A 13,960-nucleotide genomic window follows, 5' to 3' on the forward strand; every position below is an offset into this window, starting at 1 on the left:
CTTACAAAGTTTGTAAGGGAAATACTTAAAACACAAGCCTATCATTGGGCCTTTATCTCATTTTCATTTATGACCTTGTCCAGATATCTTGCTGTAAGAGGTTGAGAGGTATGGGTGTGGATACAGAGTGCATTCTACTGGCAGAGATGTCCATTATATGTGTGGTATATTCCACATATCACTTTGATTTCCAGGTATGTCAGTGGCACAACATTACAGAGTTCTGTGATGAAACACTGACAGACATATGCCTGGTTGATAGGTTGATATGAGGTTAGTAGGCTATTGACCCTGACACCCTTATAACCCTCACAAACATGAGTGTAGCCCATGATAAGACAAGTTGTCACACAGAGCCCCTGTCCAGCAGGGTCACAGGTGGGATCACAGGACTGTATGTTCTGTTTCCCATGCATGTATACAGGGGGCACTTCAATAGGAGTATTGAGAAACTTGGCTTGGTGTGAACAGAGAGTGTATTCCACAGATGGGGGAGTGTGTGGGACACATATTTGTCATGCCAACAAGCCCTATTGATATCACAGACCAGGTTGCTGTGCCTACAGGTAGATTGAGTGGACCTTGACTTCCAGATGTGCAACAGGTCCATCAAGGCAGGGTCTGGATTGCTTTGTATGCCAGAGAGGGGTCACCTCTGCAGAGTCCATATGGAACTGAGTAGATGGACAGTGCTGTTAGCCTATCTGTGTAGGGTAGGTGTTTGTGGTACTGCATTCTGAGGAACCTCTGTGGTCTCTCCAGCTGCTGCATGTGCTTTGTGAGGTACATGCCGAAGGAGGCATTGAACAAAATGATTGGCCTAATAAGGTTAGCATACATGGTTCTTATGACCTCTTACATTTGGGTTGTCCCATCTATGAAGCTTTCTGTACAATGGAAGCAACATGGTGCTCAGATTTCAGGTTGCTATCAACCTGGGTGTCCAATTGCCTCACTACTGATTGTGTATGTAGGACATTGTTGTTAATGTGATACTATATGGGTCCACCAGTCTCTGCAAAGGGAATGCTGATGCATCTGCAGACATTCAGCTTGTTGCAATGTTTCTGTTACCAGTCATTTGTTTTGTTGGGGAACTGTTGTAGGACGTCCACATCACTTTGGGTATTGATGTCTGTTCTCAGCTTGCAGTCATCTACCCACTTAGTCAGCCATAGGCCTGTGTTTATGGCCTGCACCTGAGTGGAGTATATCCCATATACCGGAGGCCCCCAGACCGATCCCTGGAATATGCCACATAGCTCAGGTGTAATGTTTCAGTTGGCTACCCCTATTATGAATATGTGGGTTCAATCAATGAACCAGTTTGCTACCCATCTGTTAACATATGGATTGCTGCCTAGTTAACAAAGTTCATGTATTATGGCTATATGGGGTTTAGTGTGTAAGGGTTTGGCCAGGTCATGGTGGCTGGGGTGCACCATCTGTCCCCCATCCATGCCTTTGTTGGCTGCCTCAGGGAAGTCCTCCAGAGTCACTGATTTACCTCCCTTGAGAATGGCAGACTGTTTAGGGTAATGTATTTGGATTTTGCATATGTCCCTGTTAATGAGATTGGTGATAATCCATTCCATGGCCTTGCAAATCAGGCTAGTTAGGCCAATGTCTCTTTCATTTCCTGGATCAGTGAATAGTCCACCTTAGTGTAAAGGGGTGAAAGTGGCTGTCTGCCACTCAACTGTGAATCGGACAATGCTCATGGTTTGGATGTGTATGGTGCATAATGCTGCTGCCAGTTTATGCCTGGGTTCCTGTAGGTTGCAATCTGGGCTGTCTTCAGGTCCCATGGAGGCTGTCTTCTTGACTTCGAGAGGGCATTGCTGCCCTGTTCCCTAGTGATAAGGGTTGGGTGTTCAGGTACTGGGGATGTCCTGCTTCCATGATGGGGGGGTGAAGGTAAGACACTTCCACTGCATCTGTCAGCCAGTGGATTGGCTATATCTACAGCATTTGTGTATGTGGTGTCCTTGACCACCATTTCTGCACAGATCTGTGAGCTTCCTTTGGGAATGCAGACATATGTGAGGAAGGCCTTAAAATTATTTGTCTTAGATGTGTGCAATTTGGACTCAAATTTGCCTTTAGTGGATTTGACTGGTGCTCTTCTTTGTTTGTTCAAGCTACGGGATGATTACTTCCAATTGTGCACCTGCTCCTTCTTGGTCCTGTTCAGCAATGTTATCCTATAGTTCCTTTATTGCAGATGTTTGTAGGCAGGTTTACTCTCCCTTGCAGACATGATGTCCTGTCAGGTGTTCCTGATTTTGTGCATCTCTATTTATATGCTGGCATAGTTGTTTTGTGTACATTTGTAAGTCAGTGCCTGTTCCTCTAGTGGGGTACAGGGCTGTTCAGCTGTTTATACCACCCCACTGGTGGTTGTGATCAGTGTGTGGGACATCCTTCTTTTACCATGACTAGATGAGGGTCAGGGGTGATGGTGATATGATATGTGAACACTTTTCTGTTGGATCTTGCCAGGGAGGATGATACTGTAGGGGTGCTGCAGTGGTTGATCATGTTGGTTACTGCCAAGTCCAACATAGATATCATATCTTGTGGGGGTATCAAGTGGCTGTCCTAAGGATGTAGCATTGCTAAGATGGGGGAATCCTGTTCTGGCATGGTTGGATTTCAAATCCATGGTTGGGTAATATAATTCAGTCAGGATAAGAGTGACGGGTGGAATCCTGATAGATTTGTAGAGGAACAGATATGTGGGGTGGGTGTCATGCATCAGATATGTTGGCCTGTAGCTACCTATGATTTGAATATGGGTCTTGTCTACAGTTGACTGTACATGGAGTGTCTTGTGTGTGTCAAACTGTTTGACCAGCCTGGCGATGTGTGTCTGTCTAACATATATTTATACTCCACCTCCTTTGGTTTTGCTGCCCACATTTTGGGTTCTGGCTGTGTGATAGGATGATTGATCAGGTAAGGATGTGTTTCTCTTCATGGGTGTGGGCCAAGTTTCTGTGAGTGCAGACATGTCACCATCTTCCAGGGTTACGACTGCCTGCAATGAGTGCATTCTCCTGTTTAGACTCCTAGCCATACCTCTCAACTGTAGAGATTTTCACAGAATGTCCACATTCATGCCTAATATATCTGGTTGTTTTCCCATAAGATTGTGGTTTTCAAACAGATTTATTGCAAATCACTGACAGACATTTGAGTTTCAGACTTCATACCCTTCAGACAATCCCTGCTAATACAAACCCTGTTATTCTATCAACTTTCTAACATTATAAGAGCACTACTTAAAAAGTGTCCCTATATTTGGGCATTTATCCCCCCATTATTTATGGCTTTGTCCAGATTTCTTGCTCTATGGGGTTGAGAGGTATGCTCCTATCATTTGGCTGCATGGCCTTTCATTTGCATTTTGTTGACTGTGTTTTGTTGGTAGTATGAACCCCATGACATTCCTTATAAAGGCACTATGGGTGAGGCATGGGCCTTTGCCAGAGGCCTGTAAGCCAGGTGAGAGAGGTATACACCATCTGTGGCAAGGCAGCATGTTCTGTCGTTATATGTTCCCAGGCTGCCGGGCAGTGGATCCCCCTGGGATGACACCAGTAAGTGAGCCAAGTATTACTGACAATTACTTTCTGTTTGCATTGAGCCATCACTATGGGTGACAGCAGGATGCTGCTTACAGCTAAGGACATACCTGCATGGGACACATATTCATCATGGTGAATCATGTCTGTTTTCCCATAGTCCGGAAGGTGCAGCTGACACTGTACACGCCGTCATGGACCAGGCCAGAGTGATACCTGTACCATGGCTTTCTCTTTATCCTGCCTGGTGTGTGGCACATCTGTGTGCCTCACATTGGAGTCTTCTATGAGTAATATGTTGTGTGTATGGTAAGGCCTTAGTGTTTGCGAGACTGTGGTGTGTGGAGTATGTGTGGTCTGTGGTGTGTATGTTTGTGCAGTTCTCATGTGTTTTTGCCTGGGGTTTTGGTTTGTTGTGGACCTCCGCTTATGTGGGTGTGTGTTGTGCATTTGCAGGAGATGTTTACTGCCTCCACACATTGCAGGGCACCTATGTTACTGCAAAATGTGTTCTGGTGTGCACATTCTCCATTTGTCTGGCCAGTGCTTCCCCTCCCCCTTGTGTGTGACTCTTTTATCCTTCTGTATTCCTTTCACAGGCTCTACCCACAGTGGCTGCTGTTATGTATTTGAATTTTGGTGTGAGCAGGGTAAATGCTGTAACATCACACACAAGGTTATGGACTTCGCACCTCTGAGCATACCTATTTGCCAGGCTGTCCATCATTGCATTACTACATCTGTTGTGGTCCTCAGATGTTTTATGTTACTATGTTATTATGCAGCGACATGTTGGCCTAGCTGTCAAACCATCACTGTCTCTGACAGATGGACAGGGCCATATATGACAGTCAGACGAAGGCCCACACATGGGGACAGGGTGTTGATACTGTTCTGCCAAACATAGAACAGTTCGGGGACCAGTTTGATATTTGCTTGCTTTCTGTCATGGGTGTGATGTCTGCTCTGTCTTCTCCACTGTCTGCTATTGATGTTTTGACATGACCTTTTCTTGTTTTGCAAATAGGTGGCAGGCAAATGCAATGTTAGGACATGCAGAACAGATATACAAGGCATACTTGTGCTCCTTCTGTGACAACCTGCCATTCCAGGGATATGGCTGTTGGGCAGTGACATATTTTGTCTGTGCTGACACAGAAAGGTGGCAGCCTTTTATGACCTGGCAGTACACAGACCTTCAGGTACCTGCTGTGCTACTAGGCACTATACCTCTCAACTTCTGAGGGCCAGACACCTGGATAAAGCCATAAGTAATTGGGGGACAAAGGCCTAAATATAGGGACCATTTTAACTATTGGCCTTACAAACCTAGAAAGGTGATACAATAACAGAGTTTGCATTAGCATCCATTTTCCTATAGGGTATGACATCTGAGACACTACAATCTGTAATTCTTTTCTGACTTTAGTCTTTCATGATTTGCCAGTGATTTGCCAGACAACCACTGTTTCATGATGAAGAAACCACAAATATGATGCAAACCTCTGGACATTCTGAAAAAGGTCTGCGCAATTGCAAGGTATGGTAGGCACTGTGTAGGTTACTTGACCTGTGTACTGTCCGTATGTGTGGCCCCCTGTCCATGACCTGTCCAGCTTTCCAGCAGTAACATATATTGACATCTGGACAGTGTATACAACTCCTACTGTAGGTGTAGCTGACATGCAAAAGAGTTGGCACTGCAGTTCTTGAAACGTATCCCTGTCAACCACAGTACTAGGCCACTAGTACACAACAGCCAGGAGTAAGTACTGGCCACTTCCTGACAGTATTAACCACGCATATACATAGCTCATTGACACCTGCATATTGTGGACATGCAACAAGTTATCATGTTTATCGGAACAGCCCTGGCAATGTGTGCTCTGCTGCTATTACCCTGCAAACATACACGTTACTGCATTTCTATGGGAATATGGGTGGGGGGGGGCACACTTGTCAACTGTACACATTTGCACAGACTGTGCTGATATTTGTTTTACATTTTGGTTCCATCTAGCATACTATTGTGCCCTGTCTTGGAGACTAGAGACATATCATTAAAGACCACAGGTCAGATTGTAATGGCAAATATTTGAGTTTCAGACTTCTTACCCTTCAGAGCCTTACTGCAACTGCAAGACCTGCTGTGCTATCACTGTGCAAATCTGTGGGGGGGGGTATTTCATCATTGTCACCATTTGTGGGCCTTTACCAGACATTTCTTTATGGTTTTCTACAGCTGACTTGCTGGGTGAGGCTGAGGGGTGAGTATGGGACCCCCACACTGACATCCATGCCAGTGACCTATGAGCCCCATTTAGTTGGCCCCCTACATATACTGCAGTGGGATTTGTCACCTTGAGTACTACTGCATAGTGTGGGGAGGATAGTATTGGGCAAACATTTCCTGGTTCATAGGTGCGTATTAGGCTAATAGCTCTGGAGCCTTTACAAGCCTAACCCATAGTAGTGCCCTGGCATTGTACCGCCTGACATTAGTTCCCAGTGCCTCTATCAAGTAGAGCCATTGAAGTGATCCACGGGGTGAACTTTCTATTTCCCATCCACTAATCAAAATTCTCTTGATGAGGGCCAGTGAGGTGCTCTGCTTGACATGTATGGGAAGTCTATTACAGAGCATGGGCAGTCTCTGAGTTATGAACCTGTCCCTCCAGCATGTTCTGTTGATTGTGGTAATGAGGTTGAGGTCTCTGGAGCATATGGTGAGGAGGGATTGTGATGTCTTTAGATGTAGCATTACTAACATAGTTACCTGCTGCTATCCCAGCAGGCCACCCCATTCCCTTGCTTGCATGCATCAATACCATAGATATGCTACCAGAACATACTAATCCATTCATTTATTGTTAAGAAGACTGACTTACCTTGTGCCTGTGGCAGTTGTGAGGATGGTGCTTGAGGGCTGCCTATGTCATATGCAGGCATTATACTGCCTATGCATGTTAAGATACAGGTAGTATGATGTGTATGGTATCCATTTTACTGTGTATGTGAGTCAGAGAGAGGTGTCAGTCCCTGTGTCCCTACAGTGTCAGTGTGTGTGCTATGTGTTGTCTCTTTGCCAAGGCCAGGCCATACTGGGCATGCCTCCATCTGCCTACAGGGGCTGGCTCAGGGGGTTCCTCCTTCGAGTCTCTCTGTGCCTGTGGGGACCTTGGCAATGGTGAGGGGCTGTGTGGCCCTTCCCTGTGCTGTTCCTGCTGCAGCTATTTCTGCAGGAACATATTGTGTAGCATGGCACATACTATGAAGATGTGTGCACATGTGGCTGCAGAATACTGCAGGGCTCCACCAGATATGTCAAGTCAGAGGAACCATGACTTGAGCATCCCAAACACATGCTCTATAATGATCCTGGTTTGTGTGTGTGCCTCATTATGGTGTTCTTGAGTGGGTGTGTGTGCATTTCTAATGGGAGTCATTATCCATGGCTCCAGTGCATAGCCAGCATCCCTCACCAGATGGCCATACAGGATGTCCCCCTTGGCAAATTCATGGTACAGATGTGAGGAATGCCTGATGTGGGAACTTCCAGGGCTGCCAGCACACACATTAATGATAATGCCCTGAGCATTGCACATGTCTTGGCAGTTGATGGAGTGAAAGCCCTTGTGGTTTAAGTAGACACTACCCTGTTCACTGGATGGTGCTTTGATGTGGATGTGCATGCAGTCTATCACAACCAGTACCTCCGGGTAGTCTGCAACATGGTGGAAGAGGTGCATATAGCAGGTCCTCTCCTCACGGGTGCTGGGGAAGTAAATGTGCTCACCTGCATATGGTAGCATGGCATCCAGGAACTGGTGGAGTACCATGGATGCAGATGCCAGTGAGACCCCCATGATGTCCCCAATAGGTCTTTGGAAAGTGCTTGTAGCTAGTATTCTTAAGGCTACACATACCTTGGTATCCACTAAGATGGGTTCTCCCCTGTTGGCTGTGGGTCTGAGGTGAGGCCAGCACAGCTCGCAGAGTTGCTGAAGTATGTCCCTGTCCACCCTGTAGCACTGTACTGTCCCCGGATCATGTAGTCCCTGGTAGGTTACCCTGGGTCTGAACACTCTTCTCCTCCTCCTCAGTCTGGGGTGGATGCCAGAATTATCCTCCTCACCCCCCTCAGCCTCTAGCACATACTGACGTATCAAAGCGACAGCACCCCCTAGCATTTTGTCAGTTAAAATTCCACCGAGTGTGTACACCAATGGTGCAGAGTTTGTGGGAAAAAAACAGATTGAAAGGTGTTTACACAGTTTATACTTTTGTGCTGCAGATGCTGCCTGTATGATTGGTTGGCTATGATACACTCCACCTACCTACTATTTTATTTGTACTTGATTGTTTTTATTGTGCTATTTCCCTTTTTTCCCTTCCTATTTCCATCCCTTTTAAACCCAGAGGTGCACATCGCAAACCTGGTGCCCAAATGTAAACAGTTCTGCTATTTCCAGGTTTTAGCTAAAGTAAACACTTTGATGCAGAAATGGCCCTCCCTGGACATGAACACGCTCTTCATTTCATGGAATAAGTCAGTACAGCCTCAGACGCAACTCCTTGCTTAGCTGTGCTTAGCTAATCTGAAATGGGAGCCATGGAGCTCCAATGTGCTTACACTAAGAATGACACACCCCCTTTTCATGTCATCTGGTTCTCCTGCTTACACTGCAAAATTATAGCTCCTACACAGTTAGGTGCATTCGGTCATGGTCTCCCACTTTGTGATTCAGTAAATTTTGCTCACCCAGTATGAATGTTAGATTGGACCCTAATATTCTCCAGGGTGCTTAGGAACATGGAGTGAGAGTCTTGGGGCATGGTTCGGGACTTATAGCAGGCTATGACCTGAATCGGTGTCTTACCCAGTGTTAGCTGCACCTGAAGTATTTCAGATGCATTATGTTGGGCTACCAGTCTAGAGGTGTGCATATCCTTTATGAATATGGAAACACCACCACCTTTGGAGCTTCGGTCTAAGTTCTGGGGCCGAAAAGTGTGGAATGAGTTATAGCCATGTAGCGCACGGGTGTTTTTTACTGTTTTGAACCAGGTCTCTGTTACAGCACAAATGTTGATGTTCTCCATTTTAAGGAGTGCTTTGAGTGAGTGCATTTTGAGATTTAGACTTCTAGCGTTGAGCAGCATGACTCTCATATTGCATCTGTTTGTAGCTGTTATGGTGGTAATTTGGTCTTTGGAAGACCACCTAAAAAAGGCACTACAGGGGTGGTAAGAGTCTTGGCCAGTATCCGGAAGCCCAGGGGTGACAGATGCAGGCCATCTCTGGCAGAGCATCGAGGTCTGTCAGTCATGTCATCCCAGGCAGACAGATACTAGATCCCCTTAGAATGACACCAGAAACTTAGCCAATTGTTGAGATCAATCATTTTCTGGTTGTACTGTGGTATCATTATGGGTGATGGTAGGATGATGCTCAGGGCTAGGGTCATACCCACCTGGGTTATGTAATCTGAGAGCTCCTCCATGTCTCTTTTCATGTAGTGCAGGGAGGTACATCTCAGGTCATTCACACCCACATGTACAATGACAGAGTCATATTTGTACCTGTTGTTGAGGGACCTGAGTGCATGCATTATGTGGCAGATCCTGGTGCGTGACAGGCAGCTGACTGTTACTTTTTTCCTTATTCACCCTAGTGAGTGGGACATCAGTGTGCATCACTATCGAGTCACCTATGACTAGTGTGTTGGGCATGCTGTTTTGCCTTAGGGGCTTTGGTTGAGTGGCACACTGTTTAGGAGAGTTATGCGCCTCATGATTATTGTTGTGTTGTGGTGTTTGAATGTGTTTCTGCCTTGGAGGTCTCTGCTGTTTGGGTAGATTTTTATTGAGAGCCTCCATGAAGGTGGGTGTGTGTTTTGTGGTTTTATGCGAAGGCAGTGCTGGTGTGTGTTCTGGAGGGCTATGTGTTCCATGTGGTGTGGTGCATGTGTTGGCCTTCTCCTCTTGACCAGCTATTCCGGTCTTGGCTGGAGAGTGCGTGGCTTCCAGTTTGGATATATAAGTGCATCTCTTGCAAGTCTGAGTGTTGGGAGGTAAGAGGAGAGGGTCTTCAGTGTACATGAAGCAGTTGCTACATTGCCCCAGGATGCCTAAGTTCACCAGGCTAATAGGAGAAAGTACAGGGAACTGACCTTTAGACATGCCTGGAGGGGTGGGCATTAACTATAAGTACTGGAGCTTTTTCATTGTAGAATGTTTAGTGCTGGTAGCACTTGTGTGTGCTACAATAATTGCTGCAAGAAGTCTGGTAAAGTGCTAAACTAATAAGCTAATAAAAGTGTAGAAGAGGAGAGAACTAGCAGATCTAAGGGAAAAATTGAAGAGCAGACTTTGGCACCACTCAGAAGCTTACAAACAGTTCTGGACACAGCAATTCTGTATCTGAACTACATTAGTTACAGGAAAGGTGGGAAAAGCACAAATGTGGGCTTTTAAACCAGAAAGTTAAAAGATATGGGAAAAAAACTGCCCAAACAGCCAAAAGCTACAATTTCAGGGCCAGAAACCACTCCTCTTGTGGTAGATAGGCTACCTAGTGCTTACCACTCCCAATGATAAGCTAGAAGGCTTCCCTCCAACACAGAAAGGCTTGAGGGGCTCAGAAGCTTACATACAGTCCTGGATACAGCAAATCTGTATCTGGACTAGACTAGTTACAGGAAAGGTGGGAAAAGCACAAACGTGGGCTTTTAAACCAGAAAGTTGAAAGAGATGGAAAAAACTGCCCAAACGGCCAAAAGCTACTGCATCCCCTGTTTCTGGAATAGACTTCCATTACATATCCAAGAAAGTAACTCCCAAGTAACCTTAACGTCCGAGCTGTAGGAATGAATGAATGAGAAACCATAAGTTCACACTTGTGCTTTGTAGTAACAATGTATTTGCTAGGGGAAATGAGTAATCTCATACTCTTGGACTGCATGTCTAAACGTCTCAGTAGTTACCTTGGCTGTAAGTTTAGTATGTATCTATGAATGCAGGAATCTGTATATAGTTCTTGTAGTTGATTGTTGTTATCTGTTTCCCAAGCATCTTCTCGGGTGTCTGCCTGCATGAATGCATTTGATTCTTCTAGTTACCCTTTTGACTTTGACACTATTTTTAGTTTAGAACTCATATTTTCTGATATTTTAATATTGCTTCAGGAGTGCAGTCAGATTGTTGGTCTTGGATAGGAAAGTCTTTAGGGATTGCACGTGTGGGCATGGGGTCCAGATACAATACAGACACACTTTGTGTGTTTGTGTGGGGGAAAAACATGATGACATTTGTGGAATGTATGGATCTCACTTCCATTACAGATGGTGAGAGGAAAAATAAGATTTTGCTGTCAAGATGTGGGATAAGCTCTATCTGTAGCTTCTCTTGTTAGGCTTTAACTTTGACCTCCCTTTGATGGATGATCCCTTCAGGCTTGTGCTGGGCTTACTCTAGAGAAGAAAGGAGAGAAGATGAAAGAGATTTGGACAGGAAGCATGGCAGAAGGTGTATGTTTGATAGGGGTGACGAGGGATAGGTATAAAGTAGACATACTTGGATATTCCTCTCCAAATCCCGATTCAAAGTACATGGAACAGAGGATGCTTGCTTAGTTCCTTCTTGTTCTGGGGCACCTGGGCTCCTGGCTTGGGTTGTGTTGGAGCATTTTCTGAGGGAGCTGTTTGAAAAATGATAGTGTTTTTTTTTTTCAGTTTCAGATGTTGAAGAAAAGAGAATTTTGCTTTCTTCTAAACTGTCTGCCAATCCTACCAGACCCACTGAAGCCTTTCTATTCCCATCGAAACAGACTTTGAGAACAAAGTGGAGGTGTTTTACAAGGTTCAACAAACTTACTTTCTAAGTTAGGAGGCATGCCAGGAAACTTAGAGTGCAGTTGTTTATTGGCCAGAGGGCACAGGAGTTATTCTTTAGCTTTTTCTGTCTGTTTAAATTAGATGCATTTTCACTGAGCTGTTCTTCACTCAGAGGTGGTTAGCAGTACTCTGTATAGTAGCAACTCTACAAAGCTAGTACTTAGGACTTTAACCCATAACACAGAAAGACTTTGTGTGGATCTAAGCTTAGGGCAGCTAGATAGTGTCATGCAACACTAAGATCATAGCACAATCTAACATCTATCCTTCACCCTAGACACCACTCAGATTGCTACTATAAAACGAAGGCACTAAACCATAATAGCCCACCCTAATACATGTCAGGACAACATGGATTTACAGTTGCCTAATATCTCTGTGGCCAGCTTGGTAGATATGGGTATCCTGAGACAATGTAGTAATTGTCTCATGCGCTCAGTCAACCTTTTAATCGTTAAAGAATTTTACTAGAATTTTAACCTTTTAATCGTTAAAGAAACTAGCACAGTATGCTAGAGACGTACATACATAATTTCCATGGAGGCAAAAATCTCACTTAAACAAGGTTGTCAAAAACACGAACACTACATGCTTCACACACACACAGTACTACACATATAGACCTTTTTATGCTGAGGTACTTAAAATAAACCTCTCCAAACCTTAAATACTTCTTTAGCCATGAAACTGCAGCACCTACCCTCAGCAATCACTAAAGCACACACCAAAAACAACACCTAACACCACACATAAGCCCATACCCAGTGATCCCCAAGAATAAAGCCCATAAAGCAAGCAAACCCTTTACCTAATACTCTTGTCATAGGAGATTCTATTGCATACAGATACTCCTCTCACTAGGCTACACAAGGAGAAGATAACGGTTAGTTGCCTATCTAGAGCTAGGATCTACAATATCACACATGGACTGTGGTTACTACACCACGGTTACCAATATAATTTTATCATAGTCCATGTGGGTGTAAATGACCTAAGGTGTACCTCAGTGGCACAATATGAAAACAGACATTATGAAATTCTCTGATAAGTGTCACAGACAGGTGCGTGCTTTGCATTAAGCAGCATTCTACCTTTACCAAAGATTATGCCACAGTATGAACAGAAAATGGTTGATTTTTTAAATATTTGTCTTAGTTTCTGGTGTCAGTCTAGGGGAATCTTATATTTGTCAGCATGGGAGGAAATGGTTAACAGACCATTTTGCTTTGCCCAGAATAGTCTGCACTTATCCTCGTTGTGTTTTGGATATTAGCTAAAACGTTATCCATTCCTTTACAGCTTTTTTAAAGCAATATCAAAATAATAAAACAACTCAAAGCAACCTTAGGGTGTTACTGCTCGGTACTAGAAGCCTAAACAAGAAACTCCACACCCTACAAACTCTCTAACTCTGGAGAATGTAGACATCTGTGCTGTTACTAAGACTTGGTTTAAAGCTGCAGAAAGTATTTTGGCAGTAGAAGGCTACAGTGCCTTACACACATTTAGACCAAAAGCAGCACAGGCAGGGGCTAAAAGTAAGGTGTCTCAACATATGTTAGCAGCTAATACAGCTCTAGGTTGGTTTAGCAGGATGATGACCTGGAGTTAGTTCATCCCTGTCCAAGTCTACATAGAGAAGGTTCCATATCATGTAATGGCCAGCTACAGGTCACCCTGTATGGCACACGAAGCGCACAACTCTTACTTAGACCTACTAGAGGTGCTAACATCTAACCAGGTACCCTATTCATGGGAAACTTTAACTGTCCCTCCATAGACCATAAACATGCACTGCCTCTAACTTACAGGCATAACATTTCCTGGACTTTATCAACATAAACACCCTGAACTAGATAAAGCACACTCCAACCAGAAGATCAAACATGCTGGACTTAGTGGTCATCAACATAGAAGAGTGTTGCATATTCATCTCAGTCTCCTACAGTTTACTGAGAGCCAGTCTATGCCTATCATATAAGACATCCTCAGACCCAGCTCTGATATATTTATTGCACATCCTCAAGACAAACAACACCATAAACTAGATCCAAGGACCTGAACTTTGTCTGTGACATAAATAGAACCTGCTGCAGGGGGCGAATGTATCTCAAAGAATCCCTGCAGTATGGAATAAGCTCCCCATCTATGTGAAGCAGAGATCATCCCTGGCCATATTCAAAAGAAACCTTAATTATTGGATGGGAAATTGCAAATTCACTCTCAGCCTGGCTCCCATGTACCTGATGGACAGAGGTTGACAGTAAGTATATTAATCCCCAACTAACTTACCCCCCGATAAATCTTAGCTACCTCTTTACTAACATACCCAACAATATAGGCATATAAGAAACTCTGTGACAAAATTGAGCTAGGTTGCGTGGCTAAGCTTGTAAAGACCCTGGTGGTTATCAGTCTAGGATGAGCCTATGAATCTATAGCTCTAGGCTCTAGGCTCTTTCATCTCTAATACAAACA

Source organism: Protopterus annectens, chromosome 1.part2 (assembly GCF_019279795.1).
Source record: "Protopterus annectens isolate FY-2018-M chromosome 1.part2, PAN1.0, whole genome shotgun sequence".
Taxonomy (NCBI): domain Eukaryota; kingdom Metazoa; phylum Chordata; order Ceratodontiformes; family Protopteridae; genus Protopterus; species Protopterus annectens.